Source organism: Populus euphratica, unplaced genomic scaffold (genome assembly GCF_000495115.2).
Source record: "Populus euphratica unplaced genomic scaffold, PopEup_1.0 scaffold216.1, whole genome shotgun sequence".
Classification (NCBI taxonomy): domain Eukaryota; kingdom Viridiplantae; phylum Streptophyta; class Magnoliopsida; order Malpighiales; family Salicaceae; genus Populus; species Populus euphratica.
The window spans coordinates 205180-223137 of NW_011500101.1; the positions used below are offsets into that span (position 1 = coordinate 205180).

Sequence of the window (17958 nt, forward strand, 5' to 3'; positions counted from 1 at the left end):
CTCCAGATATGAGCCAATTACCGAATAGTGTTCCGGTATGGATTGCACCGACATCTCTTTTCGGAGTTTAGACATCTCTCTTTGTCCTTTCAATTTCAATTCTTAAATTCATCAATCAATCCTTTCATTTATGTGATGGACCTGCATTAAAAATAGACATTTACCATAAATTATAGGTATCTTATATTATTAGATACATTCTTATAAAACATGTTTTAGTTAAGGAGTTATTGATACTTCAAGTGCAAAATGATGATATAAAACCTTGATAAAAATGCACTTTTAAGTACTAATCAATAATCTAACAACTTTTCATGTGATGACTACTAGTTTCATGATACATATTTACAACTAAATTTAGATAAGGTTTCTAATTAGAATTTAGTCTCTCACTAATTACTTGTAAATTAATAGACCTTCCTATTACTTCAAAAAATGTCATTTAGATATTTTAAGAAGTTAGGATCCCATTTAATTTATACGACCTTAAGTAACTCAACAAATTAAATTAAATTAAATTAAATTAAATTAAATAGATAATATATATCATCAATCACATCTCTATATGACTTCTAGAACAACTAATGATAACTATTTGTCCAAACTTATCATATAAGTTTTGTCTAACTACTGCCACTAATCTTATATGATGCGAACCTTATGATAATTTGGTTTCATAACCTACATATATAAAAGACAAATCCTAGAAAGCCAAAGAATCAAGTTTAATAAGAGTATGATATAATAAAAAACATGTCACAGGATACCATCACTATTTGAATAAGAACCTCCATCCTATAGATATCAATTCGCAAATAAAAAGTATCAGAAATAATACTACAAAATCAGTTATGTTTTGATAAACTTGATTGTTCTTTATTTAATCAAAGTGAAAAGTGTTACATCATGCAAAACATAAATTTATTCAAAATATCATGGCTGAAAGCTCAAAAACCTAAATACAATATAAATAACCCTATTTATAATAATCTAAAACATCCTAAACAATTATATATATAAAAAAAAGACTTACAAATAAACCAGTTAACTAATATAACAATAGCTTCTAAATCTTATTGCAAGGCTTTTTTTTATGTTAGGTTAATTTGAAATTTTAATATGATATAAAACAAAACTTCTATAAAACACCGGGTAAACTTTCAACCCAATCTAACTTTTGAATAAAAAATTATGGTTGTTAACATAAAATCGTGCAATATGAAAAACCAGCCCAAGAATCCTTGTATTATTTTTTCTTATAAAATTCTTTTAAAAAAAGTTAAAATACATAAAAATAAGACAAAAAAAAACTACTGAGTGAAATGTAAAACAAGAAAAAAAAAAGGACCAAAATGAAATTGAGTTACTTGCTCTCTAAATAATTAAGGGGAAATGATAAAATTTTTTGACTATAAATAAAAGAAAAGGAAAAGAAAAGAGGAGAAAACCTTAGCTACCATGGATAAAATTAAAAGAGGTGAGAAAGTGTGCTACAAACAAAATAAATAAATAACAAGAGAGGAAAAGAGAGGAACATTATTAATTTTCTCTGATCTTTCTCATATAAAAGACCTAATTATTTCCTAGCATCATATTTTCTTACCACACTAGCACCACCACCATGCCAGCAACACAATATCACTATTAGCCATCATCGCCAATGGTAGCACTAAAACAATAAAGTCATTGATCACCAAACAACTTTCTTCACCCAAACTTTTCTCCTTCAATCTTCATTTCTGACAAAACCACCACCATTTTTTATTTATTTATCTTTGAACCCCTACAAAACCTCTCTATCAATTGAAATTAACAACCCCTCTTTCATTATAGATTGAAGAGAGGGAAAAAATATCATCAAAAGTTCTCTCTTTAATTTCTCTATCCTCCGACCTATATTTTTTACAAGACCATCATTGTTTTTTTCTTTTTGATTAGTACTACACAATCATGTAAGCCATGAACTTAATAAGCTTTGTGTGAGCAGATTTAAGATAAAAAATAAAATAAAAAGAGAAACATAAAGAACAAAAACTTTAATGGCCCCAATCTCCCTCCACAGGCAGCGATGGCTGACACCTTTATCATCAATTGATAGAGCACAAAGTGGAATATCATGTGGGCTAATTCATACATCGATCAAACTTTAGTAGTGAGTGAAATGATACACTAACTATGAAAACCCTTTCCAACATGTGACTATTACGTGTCACCACTGTTTCATCCATCTTAGCCCAACTATAACTGCCTTAAAAGGTTCATTTCAAACACCAAATATTTTTTGAATAATTATTTTGGTTTATTGTTGATTTTGATATGTATTGTGAAGAGAGTTTTAGGATTGAATAATCTTTCTTATTGAATTGGAATTTGTGTATGGATGATGTCAATTGAACCTTTTAAATTCACATCTTGGTTTCTTGTTAATGTTTGCATCCACTTTCATCATTAGCATTACAATGCATTATTCTTTATTTATAAGTATTTAAGCATTTAACATCTTGAGCATGTGTTAGAATTGTCTCTCAACTATAATAACATAAAAACAATATCATCATTCATGCATGCATATTTACAATAAGTCTTGTATTTTGGTTATAAAGTTGATGTGAAAAGTTCAACCTATATATATAAAAAAAAGAATCTTGCTTAGTAAAGGAAAACATTTCAAATCTTTTATAAGAAAATATTTTGATTTTTTAAATTAAAATTTTCTTTTCAAAATGAAAATGCATAAGTTTTTTATTTGATATATCCATCAACGAGGCCTAAAAATAAATAAATCATCATAGATCGTTATTTCTAGGCATTCATGGGGGATAATAAGCTTGTCAATTTATATGTGATGAAAGTTTCCTTTTTTTCGAATAATAACAATTATAATAACAAATATTTTAGTCCTAAAAGATTGTCCATCAATAATATATGCATAAATGAGTTATAGATCCGTATGTGTAAGCATTCATTAGGGGGAATTATTCTAAAAACATGAAATAATAAATATGATTGTTAATACAACACTATGTTTCAAGGGATGCCTAAAATTATTTAAAAGGATTCTTCTCATTTTCTTTGTATCCTCTTTACCTTTTTTTCTTGAAGACTCAACAAGTTTAGATAGTTCAACATTAAAAAAAAAAAAGAAAAAGAAATGTATATGTTTTGACTTGCATATAATGCAACCAATCTCAAATAAAACTAGTTATTTGACCCATGCTCTACTGCCATTTATATATTTTCTTTCCAACAAAAAAATTGAACATGCAAACTTCTTTACGTGTTTTTTACACAAAAAATCTTTAGTGTAAATTGAAAAGCTTATACACACATCTAATTAAATAAATTAAGAACCATTTATGTCAATAAATTGAAAAAAAGAAGTTAGTAACAATAATTAAAGAAGTAACTAGAAAAATTGAGAAATATATATATATATATATATATATATATATATTAAGATATTTGATATTGCAATACATACATTAACCAAATTGTATTTGATGACTTTATATATTAAAGTTATTTTTTATTTAATTATATGATAATATAAATAGACACACACATGAAATTTATTGAATAAAATCAAAGGGAAAAATACTAGAAATGTTATCCAAAAATAAATATTTTTTATTTTTTAAAAATAAAGTTTATTTATATAAAATATAAAAAAAAATATAGATGAATTACAATAATCTCTTTAAAAACTAAATGCATAAAAAATAATTTTAAAAAATCACTATTTTAAAAATCTAAATAAAAAATAAAAGGGTAATAATTTAAATATAAAAAAATATTTTAAAAAATACATATTAAAAAGTTATCACTTTAATTCGAACTTTGAGCTAGATCTAATCCTCCACGCTAATGGATATATTATTATATAGGAAATTAAAAGGCATGGAGGATTCATTACACAAGATTGCATTGATATTCTCTCATAAAATATTATGGATCCACTGTTCATGACATTTTTTTTGTTCATCATAATTACTATTTTAAAGGGCTAGATTTGTAGGTCCACACTATGCTGTGAGTTAAAATATTTTTTTATTGGTTAAAAAAATACATAGGCAATGCAAACAACTTTTAAAGAAGGAGAAAAAGTGACTTGTAGCATAAATCCAATTGAGAAAAGAAAAGGCAAGTATAATCTAGTATAATCTATTCGAATAATAAAAGAACAAATGATAGTTAATGGATCAATTTAAATAAGAAAGAATCATCGGAAGTTCCAAAAAAAAGGGTTAAAAAAGAAGGTGACGAAGCAAAGATTTTAGTCAATCAAATAAAAAAAAGAATCAAAAAAGAAAAAAAAACACTAACCTAAGTCAACATAAGTGAGTATGTCAAATATACAAGCCAAATCATGAATCCGGGATAAGCTAACAAAAAGCAAAAAAAAAAAAAAATCAAAGTCCAATTCTAAATAAATCAAACATAAAGGGATGAAAATGAAAAAAAAAAAAATTAAATAAAAGGACCAAAAAACAACTAGCAAGCCAACCAAAGTTTTTGACCTAGATCATACAAATAAGATAAAGCAATAAAAAAAATCAGAAAGATTACAAAGCACAAATCCAAAATAATCAAACGAATAACAAATATTAAATTAAAAAAATCTTGAAAAAAAAAACCTGAGCCAAATCAGTCTAACCTACTAAACTTATGGTCTAAGTGATGGGACCGAGATAAACAAATAGGGAGGAAATTAAAGAAAATAATGAAACCCAATATTAAAAAACTCTGATCTTGAAATATGGAACTAGAATAAAATTAATTCCCAAAATATTTAATATTAAAGGATAAAAATAAAAAATATCAATTTAAAAAATAAGTCAAATTAAATTCAACAAAGAACGATAAATAAAAAGAACTAAGATAAACCTGGTCATTTTCAAAATTAAAAAAATTATACAGTAGGCAATTAAATAAAAAATAATTGAACTCAACCTCCAATTGATTAAATATTGAAGTTTGAAACTGAAAAAATATGAGTTTAAAAAAAAATCCAAGTAAACCTTTTAAACCTAGGTTAACCTCCAAAACTCACAACTAGTGAATTCTTACATCCGAGCTAATTTAAAAAGCTCAATTTTTAATTAATTTAACATTAGAGGATTAAATTAAAAATAAATCAATTTAAAAAAATTATTATCAAAGTATAAAAAAATAGGGGTCAACTTTGATAGAAAAAAAAACTAATAAGTATAAAATTATATAAGAAAATCAATTTAAAAGGTTATCTAAAAAAACAAATAGTAATCAGTAAAATAAAGACCAAATTTGAGAGATAAAAAAAAAGTTATGAAATTGAAAAATAATTCTAATTTTATAAATTATTCTAAATACAATGAGTAGTAATAAAAAAAAATAAAAGTTATGAAAATGAAAAATAATTGAAATTTTATAAATTATTCTAAATACAACGAGTAGTAATAAAAAACATGGACCAAATCCAAAATAATAACAAATTGGAGGCTTGCTTTGGATTTTTAAAGAGGCACGTGTGAAGATCGAGAACGAGAGAGAAAAGAAAGGAAAAAAATATTGTCAACGTAAAACTGGATTATCATGGCCATATGTGCTACCTTATTATAGAGGGCATGCCAAAACCATTCAAACACCATCATAGAAGATGTTGTTTGATCACTGGATGATGTAGTACGACCCATGCACTAACATGTGCAACATACACATTAATAACTTTTTTTTAATAATATTTATATTTATTAAATTATAAAATAACCCCTAAACACCTTGACTACACAACAAAAAATCCGATTAAAAATACAAAAATAACTTTGGGCATAAACTAAAGAAAAATGAACTTTTAGGGGCATTTAAGTCATTTTATTGTTTTTAAAACATTGAAAAAAAAAACCTTGGATGCAAGCTTTAAAAAATTATGAATCCAAGGGTAAAAATGTCATTTTGATGTGCAATATAAAAGTGAGAAATGCTTGATTTCTCTTTTTAAATATGACAATGCTAAATAAACCTCTATGAAATTATCAAATTACCCTTAATAACAAGTTTCTTGACTTTGTTTTGAAAGGTTAACATGAGATTTTTACTATTAATTATTACAAGGAAAACTCCATGCATTTTATATTTCTTTTAATATTGTTGGGTAATTGTTAAGTTTTATTTATTTAACCAACTATTTACCTATGGAAATAAATCAACTAACAGATTTTTTAGATAATATTAGATGAGAAACTTTATTTTTAATTTTTTAATTCAATGTCTACTTGTAAAATATAATCAAATATAAGGAATTTAATTGGATTAATAGGATGCAGAAAGGTGAAGTACTTTTTTATTTAACATTAATGATTATCCTTTGTTTATCTTGCTAATTAAAATGCATTGTGGTTCATCTGTATTTTTTAGATTTTTAATTATAATTTTTGTTTTTTTATTGTTTTGATATGTTGATATTAAAAATAAATTTTAAAAATAAATAAATTATTATTTTAATATATTTTCAAGCAAATAACACAAATAATCTCTACTATTTTTTTAAACAGGCAAAAAACTACGTGTTACTTCATATTTCTAGCTTTTATTGGTGTTGGTTTTGCAAATGTAAAATAAATATTTAGTAAGCAACTTAAGCTTTATTGTTTAACTTTAGAAAAAAGTGAAAAGTGATTCCACTTTTACTTTTGAGACATAATAGGTTTTGTTTAAATAGCACATGGAAGAAATAGTTTTTATATCAAATGTTACTTATTTTAAAAAAATAAAATAAAAATAGAATTAAAAAAAATAAAGTGCCCTTAAATAAAATACCCTAAATTTTCACCATTAACTATATGAATTTTTTAATGTAGTACTTTTTGTAAATAAAAATAAAAATAGAATTAAAAAAAATAAAGTGCCCTTAAATAAAATACCCTAAATTTTCACCATTAACTATATGAATTTTTTAATGTAGTACTTTTTGTTAGGGTAGAAATTAATGAAAAAGTTATTATTCCTCTCTTGTTTTTACAAATAATAAAAAACACAACAGAAAAAGAACCTTTTTATTCTCCTTTACTAGAGCATCATTAATAACAAGCAATTAATATCAAAATTCAATTGAATCAGCTATTAATTAAATTGAGAAAAAGTAATTGTATTATTATTAATGTTAAATAACCCATTATTTTTAATTCCAAAAAATCAAAATCACTATCCAAAACTACCTATATATTTTCATTCTCTTGAATCAGAAAAAAAAAATCAAGAAATTGTCAAACTTCAAAAATACAAATCATCATATAAAAATCCATAACAAATAACCATAGTGAAGGTGGAGTTTAGCATTGATGATGATGGAGGTCCTAGGGGTGGTGATGATGATGATTCATATAAGAGGTGAATGTTTACATTGGTGATAATAGAGATATCGTTACATAGGTTGATATTTATATATCTAGTAGTTGGCTCATAAAGAAATAAAATGAAATTTTATATGTGTTTTGCTTTTATTTTTTAAAAGCTTTTTTTTCTTTTTATTGTTATTGTAGATGAAGAGAGAAATACATGAGATTTTAGAGTTATTTCATTGGACATCAAATCATACCTTAATAAAAGAACCGTGTTAAAAAAATCTTATAGTATAGGATAAAAAATGAAAAAAGATTTTTTTTATCAAGAGATGGTTGTTTTTTTCCCTCATGTTTAAAGGATTTTATTTTATACAATTAGTTATTTATCAATAACAACCCTATAATATAAGTTGTTATTTCATTATGGACATATAATTAAATTTATAAAATCTAACCCAACCTAAGGTTTAGATGTGGATTAGGGGGTTGATTTGAACTAACCCAATACATATAAGCTTGACATGACATTATTTTGGTCAAAAATAAATTTACTAACCCAGCTCGAATTAGATTTTAGATTAATGAGTAATTGGATTCATCAAGTTAGGTCGATCTTATAACTAAACATATAGATAGATATTAAATTATTGTTTTGTATTACACTAGGGGTCAAACTAAATTATTTTTAACATAAAAAAACCTAGATGATAAAAAAAAATAATCTAAAAATATGGAATGACTTTTTTTTCATGTTGTGATATATTGAATCTACACGAAAAAATTGGAGAATAAAATTTTTTCTTTGCTGAGATATATTGTTTTACCTAATTTTAACTTTTTTATCATATAAAATCATTTAACATGAAAATTTATCATTTTGGTGGGCAAAATCAATACCAATAATAACTTTATTTTTCTAAATTTGAATCTAACAATTATTTATCTCGCCTCCACAAAAAAACATAAAAATAAAAAAAAATTAAGTTTAGTATCAAATTATCTTTTTGAAAATTAAAAGGATTGATTACATAATAACTGAAAAAATAGAAAAACTAAAATAAAATTTTTAAACAAATTAAAAAGCCTCCACTTAATTTACTTGGTTTTTTTATATTAATATCTTGTTTTTGAATTCATTTCTTCATCTAAAACAATATACAATTAAATTTTAATTGGTGTTTAAAAAAAGTTGAATGGTATAAAATAAAAGTTTAGGAATTAAATTATTATTTTTTAAAATACTATTGAAATTCGATACGAAAGAGAATGAATATTAAACACATCTACAGTAAAAATGCATTTTCTTCTAATTTATACCATAATAATAATAATAATAATAATAATTGTGGGAGACGAGCAAAAACTCTAATATGATAGGGTTAATTTTAAAAGCATTAGAATCTGGTTCAAAAACAATTTCTTCTTCAGCACGAAATAAATATAAATAAAATGGTTATGGCGCGGTCAAAACCCTAGAAAGCGGAATCGAAAAAAACTCAACACTTGGATACAGAGACAGAGAGGACGGAATCTGCGAAAAAGTCACACTGACTTCACATCCTATCCCCCTGAATCATTCGCTTTCAAGGTACTAAACCAATTCGAATCTTTACAATTTTGCCCTTCAGTTTCTCGTATTCAATTAATCTCTATTTGCCTTAGTTACTCAATTTCGACTGTTAATTATGGTTCTACTCGTTGACTTGGTCAGATCTAGCGCTTAATTGACTAACCTTTGTAGAAGTTATTCTCTGTGAAAGGTTTATTGGGTTTCATTTCCTTTTCCTTTTCCTTTTCTTTTAAATTATTCATAATTTGTTGTTGAAGTTGGTTATTTTAGTGATTTATGAAGTTTCAAATTATGGGTCGAAGTAGTTTTGATGAATAAAGATTTTGTTTATAAGTATTTTCAATACCAATGTTATATGGTATATTTTTTGATGAGATGGTGTAGATACTGGTTTGTTGATCATAATGGCGGGGCAGAGGAATAATTACAGAAAGCGGTCTCATTCGCAGTCAGATTATGATATTGGGGCAAATAAGAGGAGAAATTCTGGTGATGATAGAGAACGTTATGTTATTGATTCACAGGATACAGTATATCGTTATTTGTGCCCGGCTAGGAAGATTGGAAGCATAATAGGAAGGGGAGAGGAGATTGTTGAGTAATTAAGGATAGACACCAGGAAGGGGAGAGGAGATTGTTGAGTAATTGAGGATAGACACCAAGTCAGATTAGGGTTGGTGAAACAGTGCCGGGTTGTGAAGAACGTGTTGTCACCATGTATAGTCCGATTGATGAGACTAATGAATATGAAGATAGTGGTAATTATGTTTCTCCTGCTCAGGATGCTCTGTTCAGGGTACATGATAAAGTTATAACAGAGGATTTGCAAGTTGACAAAGACTCTGAAGAAAGTCAACAAGTCACGGCTAAGCTTCTTGTACCTTCTGATCAGATAGGATGTATTATTGGGAAGGGTGGGCAGATAGTTCAGAACATACGTAGTGAGATTGGTGCAGTGATCCGCATTCTTAAGGATGAGCATTTGCCTCCTTGTGCTTTAAGCTCAGATGAGCTTGTACAGGTATTCCTTGTTTTGTTTTCCTTTTTGTGATGCCTGCCATTGTTTCCATGGCCCCTTTTTTTTTAAACAAAAAAGAATTCCACTTCATATTTTTTTCAAAGTTTTGGAACTTGTTTTAGGGTGGACAATTACAATCCCCCCCCCCCCTCCTATCATGACAAGTATAATTTTATCTGGTTTTGATTGACCTTTTCTTTTTGTCACCTGATTTCCTTCTCTTGCATGCCATTAAATAATCTTTCCTTTCAGGAAGGGTATTCTTTCTTGGACTTGTTAATGATGCTTGAAAATGTGTTATCTGATATGCTTGCTCAGCAATGTGTTTGTATTCTTTTCATCCCTTTCAAGTATGCATTTGTTGGATTTGAAAGTACAAACTCTGGCTTTGTGCAACTAATGAGGCCTATATAATTTTTCCTTTACTTTCTCATATAATTGTTATTATCGGTGGCCAGATTTCTGGTGAAGCTGCAGTTGTCAAAAAGGCTTTATATCAAATAGCATCTCGCCTTCATGATAATCCATCACGGTCTCAACACTTACTTGTTTCTGCTGTTCCAAATGTGTACCCTGCTGTTGGTTCACTGGTTGGTCAATCTGCAGCTGCCCCAGTTGTTGGAATTGCTCCTCTGATGGGTCCTTATGGCAATTTCAAAGGTGACACTGGAGACTGGTCCCGCTCGTTGTATTCAGCTTCAAGAGATGAACTTGCTTCAAAAGAATTTTCTCTTTGTATGTTTTGTCCAACTGCAAATATTGGTGCTGTAATTGGGAAAGGTGGTACCATAATCAATCAGATCAGACAGGAGTCTGGAGCAACAATCAAAGTTGATAGTTCAGTTGCTGAAGGAGATGATTGCTTGATAACTATTTCAGCTAAGGAGGTATAATACTTGTATATTCTCAATCCTTTCTTGGGTGTCTATGGAGTTTCCTTCAGTGGTTCTGATGATTTTCTAATTGTTCTATATCAGAGATGCGATGACCAGTCTTCTCCAACAATAGAAGCAGCCTTACGTTTGCAACCTAGATGTAGTGAGAAAATGGAAAGAGATTCAGGTCTTTTCTCATTTACTACCCATCTACTTGTTCCGTCCTCTCATATTGGTTGCCTTCTTGGTAAAGGAGGAGTTATTGTAGATGAGATGAGGAAACTTACCAAAGCTATTATTCAGATACCTAGAAAGGACAAGCTTCCTAAAGCTGCTTTGGATGATGATGAGATGGTGCAGGTAAAGACATGTATCTTTAATGGTCGTTTGATTTTTTTTTTTAAAAATGATTTTTCTGATCTTGTGACGTTCCTTTAGTTAATGCAATTGAGATTTGACATCTTATTTTCTTACCACAAGATTTCAGGAGACCTTGACATTGCCAAGGATGCTCTCATACAAATAAGTCGACGGTTAAGAGCAAATGCTTTTGACAGGGAAGGTTTAATGTCTGCAATTCTACCAGTTCTTCCATACCTTCCTGTCTCAGCAGAAGGTTCGGAGGGCTGACATTATGACATTAGAGATGGTAAAAGACATGGACGTGGAAGTACTTATGCTGGTGGTTATGGCGCAAGTGATTATGCTGTTGGTGACAGTTATGGTAGCTATAGAAGCACACAGGTATTCTGTTTGTAGATGTATGATAATATAAACACACATATTGAGGGGATGGCTTACTTTATTCCTGTTCTTAGCATTTGTTTTTTTACTCATATTGATCATGTAATGAAATGCTATTTGACATGGATAATGATTTAGCGCTAAGTTTCCCAATATTTCTTATTCATGCTGGAACATTTTCTAAGTTATTGCTTGGCTTAATAGTGTTTATTTGTATCTTTTGTAGATTAGTGCTAGTGGAGGTCCTTTTGGAGCCTATGGAAGCTATTCTTCAGGACGCACTGGTACTTCTGGGTAAGAACTGTTTCTTCATGTCATTTTTTGATACTTGTTTAAATATTTATTCATGTAATTAGTTTATATTCTAGACTAAATGCTAGAGGTATTAAAGCTGATGTAAATTTATAACCTTTGTGGACCTGAATCCTGCCTTGTAATTAGATGCCAAATGTTCAGTTGAAATGCCATGTTTCTTAATTCAAGTTCTTTGTGTTATGAATTTATACTGCTTTAGAATCTGCTGCTTTTCCTTGGAGTTTTGTTGTGCAATTTATGCGCACACATTCTTTGGGTAATGGTGCTGTTGAAATTCTAACTAGCCACTTCATCCATTATCAGGTTATCTGGCCAGGCCCCTTTTTCTCGACACAAAAGTTATTACTAGAATTTGATGATGGTTGCTGCAGGTAGACTGGTTTCCTTCATATTTTCTGTCTATACAGATGAGTGGAAATTTCCACTGATAAAGGCCAATAACATGCTAGCATGCGATAGTTTGATATCATAACCTATCCAATCTCCCTGTGTATAGGATTCTGATGCACTTATTTACATTTGCTTCCTCCCCTTTATCATCAAAACAGCTGAGATCCACGAAGCCTGAAGCCAGCCTACTGCCTCTTTTGATGAAGCCTACTGCCTAAACTGGAAGACCAGATGTACTGGGATTTGACAGACACTTGGCCCACCATGATGATCTCACCTAGAAGAACCAAATATATTTGGAGATCCTGATATTGACTAAAAACTTGTCATGTCTCTGACAACAAATTACCAAGCGCTAAGAACCTCTTTAGTTGCACACCTTTATAGTTTTTGTGTTAGTGGAACATTTCTACTAATTACTGAGACCATGTCTCTTCCATCCTTTGGCAGTTGTATTTCTTGAATCCTTTGGCAGTTGTGTTAATATTAACTGGTTTTTATTTCCTGCAATTCTCTGCAACGCTGTTTGAGTTTGGTGTTTGAATTATACTGGATCTGATTATCAAAAAAAAATTTAGTTGACTCTGCAATGTCGAGAACTCTGATATTAACTGAATTGCAGGATTCACTTTAGTCTCTCGAATCCTCTTTAAGGCAGAAAGTAAGATGTGTCTTGCTATCATCTTTAGGGATGGATTTCATATTTGTTTGAAATGTGACAAACCTGATTACAGCCGGGAGGAACATTTATTTAAAGTATGCATTATATATCAAGAAAGTTATTGAAATTGAGTTTCAGCTTGTCTTTTCTAATTTTTTAATTCTGTGCCCCCATTATGTACTTGGATGTTCAAATGTCCCCTTGCCTATATTGTACAATTGATCCTACTAGTTATTTGCATGCCGTAAAGAAGTTGCTGTATCTGGCACTTTTACTGGTTTGATTGTATTTTGTAGTTCAAAACCTGATTTTATATGGTGATGAGTTTCTAGAACGAAGGCAGAACTAAGGATGAGAATTTCTCGATGGGTCATTTCATGGACTTGTGCTGTGCTGTGGTGCCGTGTCTTGTCCTGTCCAGGTGATTTTGGAGGTGGAGGTGCACATGAAATATAAACTCTTTCTTGTACACTGAAGGTGAGTTTTAACTGCTATATTTAGTGGACTTTTTAGCCTCATACATGTCATATATATATATATATATATTTTTTTTTTTTCCCCATAAATGTCTTTATCCCAACTGTTATAATTCGGCAGAAGGAAATTATTATCCAGTGGAACTTGAAGGTTATGCTACATATCACTTTTGATGGATGTTTGTAAGCTCAGACACCATGGGAGGCTTTTCTGGATTGTTGGTAAAAGCTGAACTTAGGGCTTCAAGTGGTGGGTTATTTTCTTATAATATGTTTTGTGCTATTTGGATTGTTGCACTTAAGTGTGGCCCTGATTGGTTGTTGTCTTGCAAAAAAATTGTATGGCAGGTCTAGGTCATGCATAAAACGGTCATCCTTTTACCTGGCTAATCTCAGATGCCAGCAAGTTAACTATGTGGAAGACAAACGAGTTTGCCTGTCAATTGTTTTAGTCATGCTAATCGCAGATGCCAGCAAGTTAACTATGTGGAAGACAAGCGAGTTTGCCTGTCAATTGTTTTAGTCATGCTAATCGCAGATGCCAGCAAGTTAACTATGTGGAAGACAAGCGAGTTTGCCTGTCAATTGTTTTAGTCATGGGCGCTTTTTATGTTTATTTGTAAGCGGTGTATGCAAGCGCATGGAACACAATTGGATAATTTAATTGCATACTGAAGAAATATTTCTGTCGGTAATTACACTGCTAATGCCCAACGGATATTTTTTGTTGATCTTTTAATCAGAAATTACGGATAAAATATTTTCTGTCGGTTATTCTATTACTATTTAATAATTTTCTGATAATGATCTTAGGGTTTATCTATTCTTATTTTTGAAAAAAACAAAATCTCAAATATTAGTATAACGAGGTTTTTTGCCACTGAACTCAGGTGGTTGGAGCATGTTGAGACCTATACTATCAATTTGATTTGATCGTTGATATTGACCAAAAACCCCTTTAAAAAACTCTTATTTTGGTATTTCTAACTGAGAGGTTTCATGAAAACTCAATCCACTTTCATAAATAATTTTAGAATTTTTTGAAGTTTGATATTTAATTATCTTTGAACAATAAATTATAAAAAACTAGAAAATAAGTTGGAATTATCTTCTTTTTTCGGGAATCTCCAAGGAGATCCTGTGATTTACATAGATAATTTTAGTGCACTTGTAAATCTTTGTTCATAAATGGTTTCCAAAACTAACCTATTTTAAACTTGGTTAGATATGGCATATTCGACCATGTAAATATTGTGTAAATATTTTGAGAATCATATTTAAGACTAGGCATATAAATTTATATGAGTTTGTAGGGTCTCAAAAGACTTGAGATCATTCCAAATTATTTTCTATTTTTTTCAATTTTTTTATATTTAATGTTTGAGAAAAATTAAAAAGAAATTCCTAACCTTAAAATTTTCTGAAATTATTTTTAATAGTAGATTGAATTTTCATTAGCATATATGAATACTTTTAGCTCAAAATATCAAAAATTGATTTTTTTATAAAGAAATATTTGATTAATCATAATAGCAAAATCAAATGGAGAGAATATTGGCAAAAAAAAGTGTAATTCAAGTACAAAATTGATGAAATTGATAATACAAGTCTCAATTTGAAATAATACATGTTGCTACTTATTTTATAATATAATAATAAATAAATACAAGAAAATACACCTAAAACAAATCTAAAAACAAATGTCTAAGCTCAATTGAAGACTAGAATGCCAAGTAAAGTTACTAGGGCAAAATAGTAATCCAAGATGTTAGGTGACAAAGCCCATTAGTAAAAATGTTTATTTTTAGTGTTTAAGAATTAATTCAAATTTTTAAAGGTTTATTACTTAATTAAGAGTTTAATCGTAAAGAAAATCAACTTTTAAAAGTCGATTTTGATGTCAATTGAAACAATTATAGTTGAAGGATTCAATTGGAAGCTTGAAAAGTTTATATTAGCCAAATTGAGGTCTTAATTGCATAAAAATCAAAGTTTGGTGAGCAAATAGGGGCTTCATTGAACTTTCTGTGAATCAAGGATCAACTTGCAAAATGCACATGATTTTAAGGATTGGTATCAGGAGTCCAATCGAAAAAATTTAAAGTTTAGTGATCATTTAGGGGTCTAATTTAAAAAATTAGAGATCAATGACCAACTTATAAAAGACACTCAAAACTAGGGGTGACAAGTGAATTTGACAGGAACACAATTACACAAAATTAGAAAGAAAAAGGAAAAATAAGGAAAAAATAGAACGAAATCAGAAGAATAAGGATTAAATTAAAAATTGACAAAACCCAAATCAAAGAAAACCCAAATCTATAGGAATTAGTCAAAACAATATCATTCAAGGTACTGTGCTTCTTCTTCTTCTTTAGTTTTTTGGCTAATCCAAGGGGCACTTTTTAAATAACTGAATGTGATGTTTCCAACCAACTCAAAGGTTGCACTCATCACTATTCAACCAAGAAACATCCTTTTTACAACCATATGTCTTTAAAATCAAATGTTTACACCCTATTTTCTTCACTAATCTCCACAATATCTTCTTCCTAGTTAGCCGAAACCATAGTTTCAATCATCACGCTGTTTGGTTAAGCAATTTCAAATATTTGAATGTAGAGCTACAAACCTCCAAATCAATCAAGAATGGATCTGATTGAAAGGCATGCACCTCCTCTGCCAAGTCTAAGTGGTCTCAAGTGATGTTAACATCAGAGTTACTTCAATGAAGCCATGAAAGTGGCAAACCTAGTCAACCTCGATAAGAGCACTCGTTTGTAGAAGAACATCTAACTATTTTGTTTGCTCCCATTTAGAAGCCTTCAGAAGATTTACTCAACCCTTCTTTTTGGATATAAAAGTATAAAACACCTCACCTTGGTTCTCAAACTCCCTACAAAACCACCTACACTCAAAACCAGTAGCTCTATGGCAATACCAGCTAGGTTTTAGTGTGTTAAATAAACCTATCTAGAAGACCTAAATCCACGTATAAAAGAAGGGGCTGAAGAACACAACAGGGGGGGACAAAGAAAAACAGAGGGAAAGAGGGGAAAGAAAAGAACAAAAGAGAGAAGAAGAAAGAAACTTGGGTTAAGGTGTAAATATCCTATCTATAAGGTTTGGAAGCTTCAACGTTGTCCAAGGAGGTCTGAAAACAAGAAGAAAGGCATGCAATACCAAAAATCGATTCAAATTCCACTACCACATTTAACAGTTTTATTAATGGAATGTTCTATAGATATTTACTCTACCATTTTGTTGGTGCGTATTTTACTGATTGATTCACGAATGGAAAATGTTTGTTGGTAAACCTCTCATCGGTAATTTCTTTTCTCTTAGTATTTTTATCATTAAAAACAAACTTGATGGTTTTACAGAAGGAAAATGCATGCCAAAGAAATAAATTACCCGCTAGAATATACCGACGAGATAATTCTATCGATGATGTAACAGTTGAAGTGGCATATGAAAAGAACTTTTTCCATCTATATTGGATATATCAATAGATGGAGTCCATCAATAATTCCATTAGTAATAACTAAAAATTATATTTTTTAAAAACATCAATTGAACAAAAAATAAAATAATTAAAAGAAAATAAAATTATATAAAATTCAAGTATGTAAAAATAAATTATCTTAATATAAAATCCAAATATTCATTACAAATTTACATGTTCAAATAAAATTAAACTAGAACAAAGGTGATGCTAGAGGAGGAGGAGGCTAGTTGTTCCTTGGGACCATCGGGAAAAAAAGGGTGCCTATGTGTAACCCATCTGTGATCTCATATCTATGACCATTCGGCGAAGTTCTTCATAATCCGCAAAGAGTTGTTCATATTTTTCATTGAGATTGGGTACATGTTCTTGCAAGGTTGCAAACTCCTAAGACTAGGTGCTCGATATTAATTACGAGCTCTAAATAGTTGAGACATTACCAGCCATCTGCAAGTTCTTAGTTGTAGTGTTGAAGAGTCCGTACATCCAATTTCTATCGAGTCCACTAGATGATCTTGCCTCCGTCCATATATGTGGATTGAAATCTAGGTGGGTCGTAAGATCATCCTCGCATTTCTTCTTCAACCGGTTGTTCTATGTTTCCTATAAATAAAAAAAAAATCATCATATTCAATTCAAAAAAATAATAACTTATAAAAAAAAATGATTGAACGAACATACCACAAAGTGTTAAATGTGGTTATCGGCGAACTGTTGCACCCTTTTTTGACGGTCTTCACTCTGCACTTGCGTCTTCACAAAAAGCTCCATTGGGCTTGGCTCACGTCCAAGAGTCATAGCCTATAAAAAAAGATTGTCACTTAAATATATTTATAAATAACAATAAATTAATTAAAGATAGATGTAGGAGATCTTTTTATGACTCTTGAGACGCATCTTAGTAACCATTCTTAATAAGGTCTATCATAATACTTCTTGAAATATTCAGGTTTACAAACTCTCGCATTACTATCACTTAATTCTGCTCATATACTCATTTAACATGTATTTTTAAACTTTAATTTACATACATACACTTTAACATATGATTGTGGGTTGTACATTGGATTATTATATTATTTATG

The 17958-nt window shown here is 29.4% G+C and overlaps 1 pseudogene; it reads left to right on the forward strand.

Moving 5' to 3' along the window:
• Nucleotides 1–8697: 8697 nt before the first annotated feature.
• On the forward strand, nt 8698–13027 carry LOC105109462 (KH domain-containing protein At4g18375-like; annotated as a pseudogene).
• Nucleotides 13028–17958: the final 4931 nt, after the last annotated feature.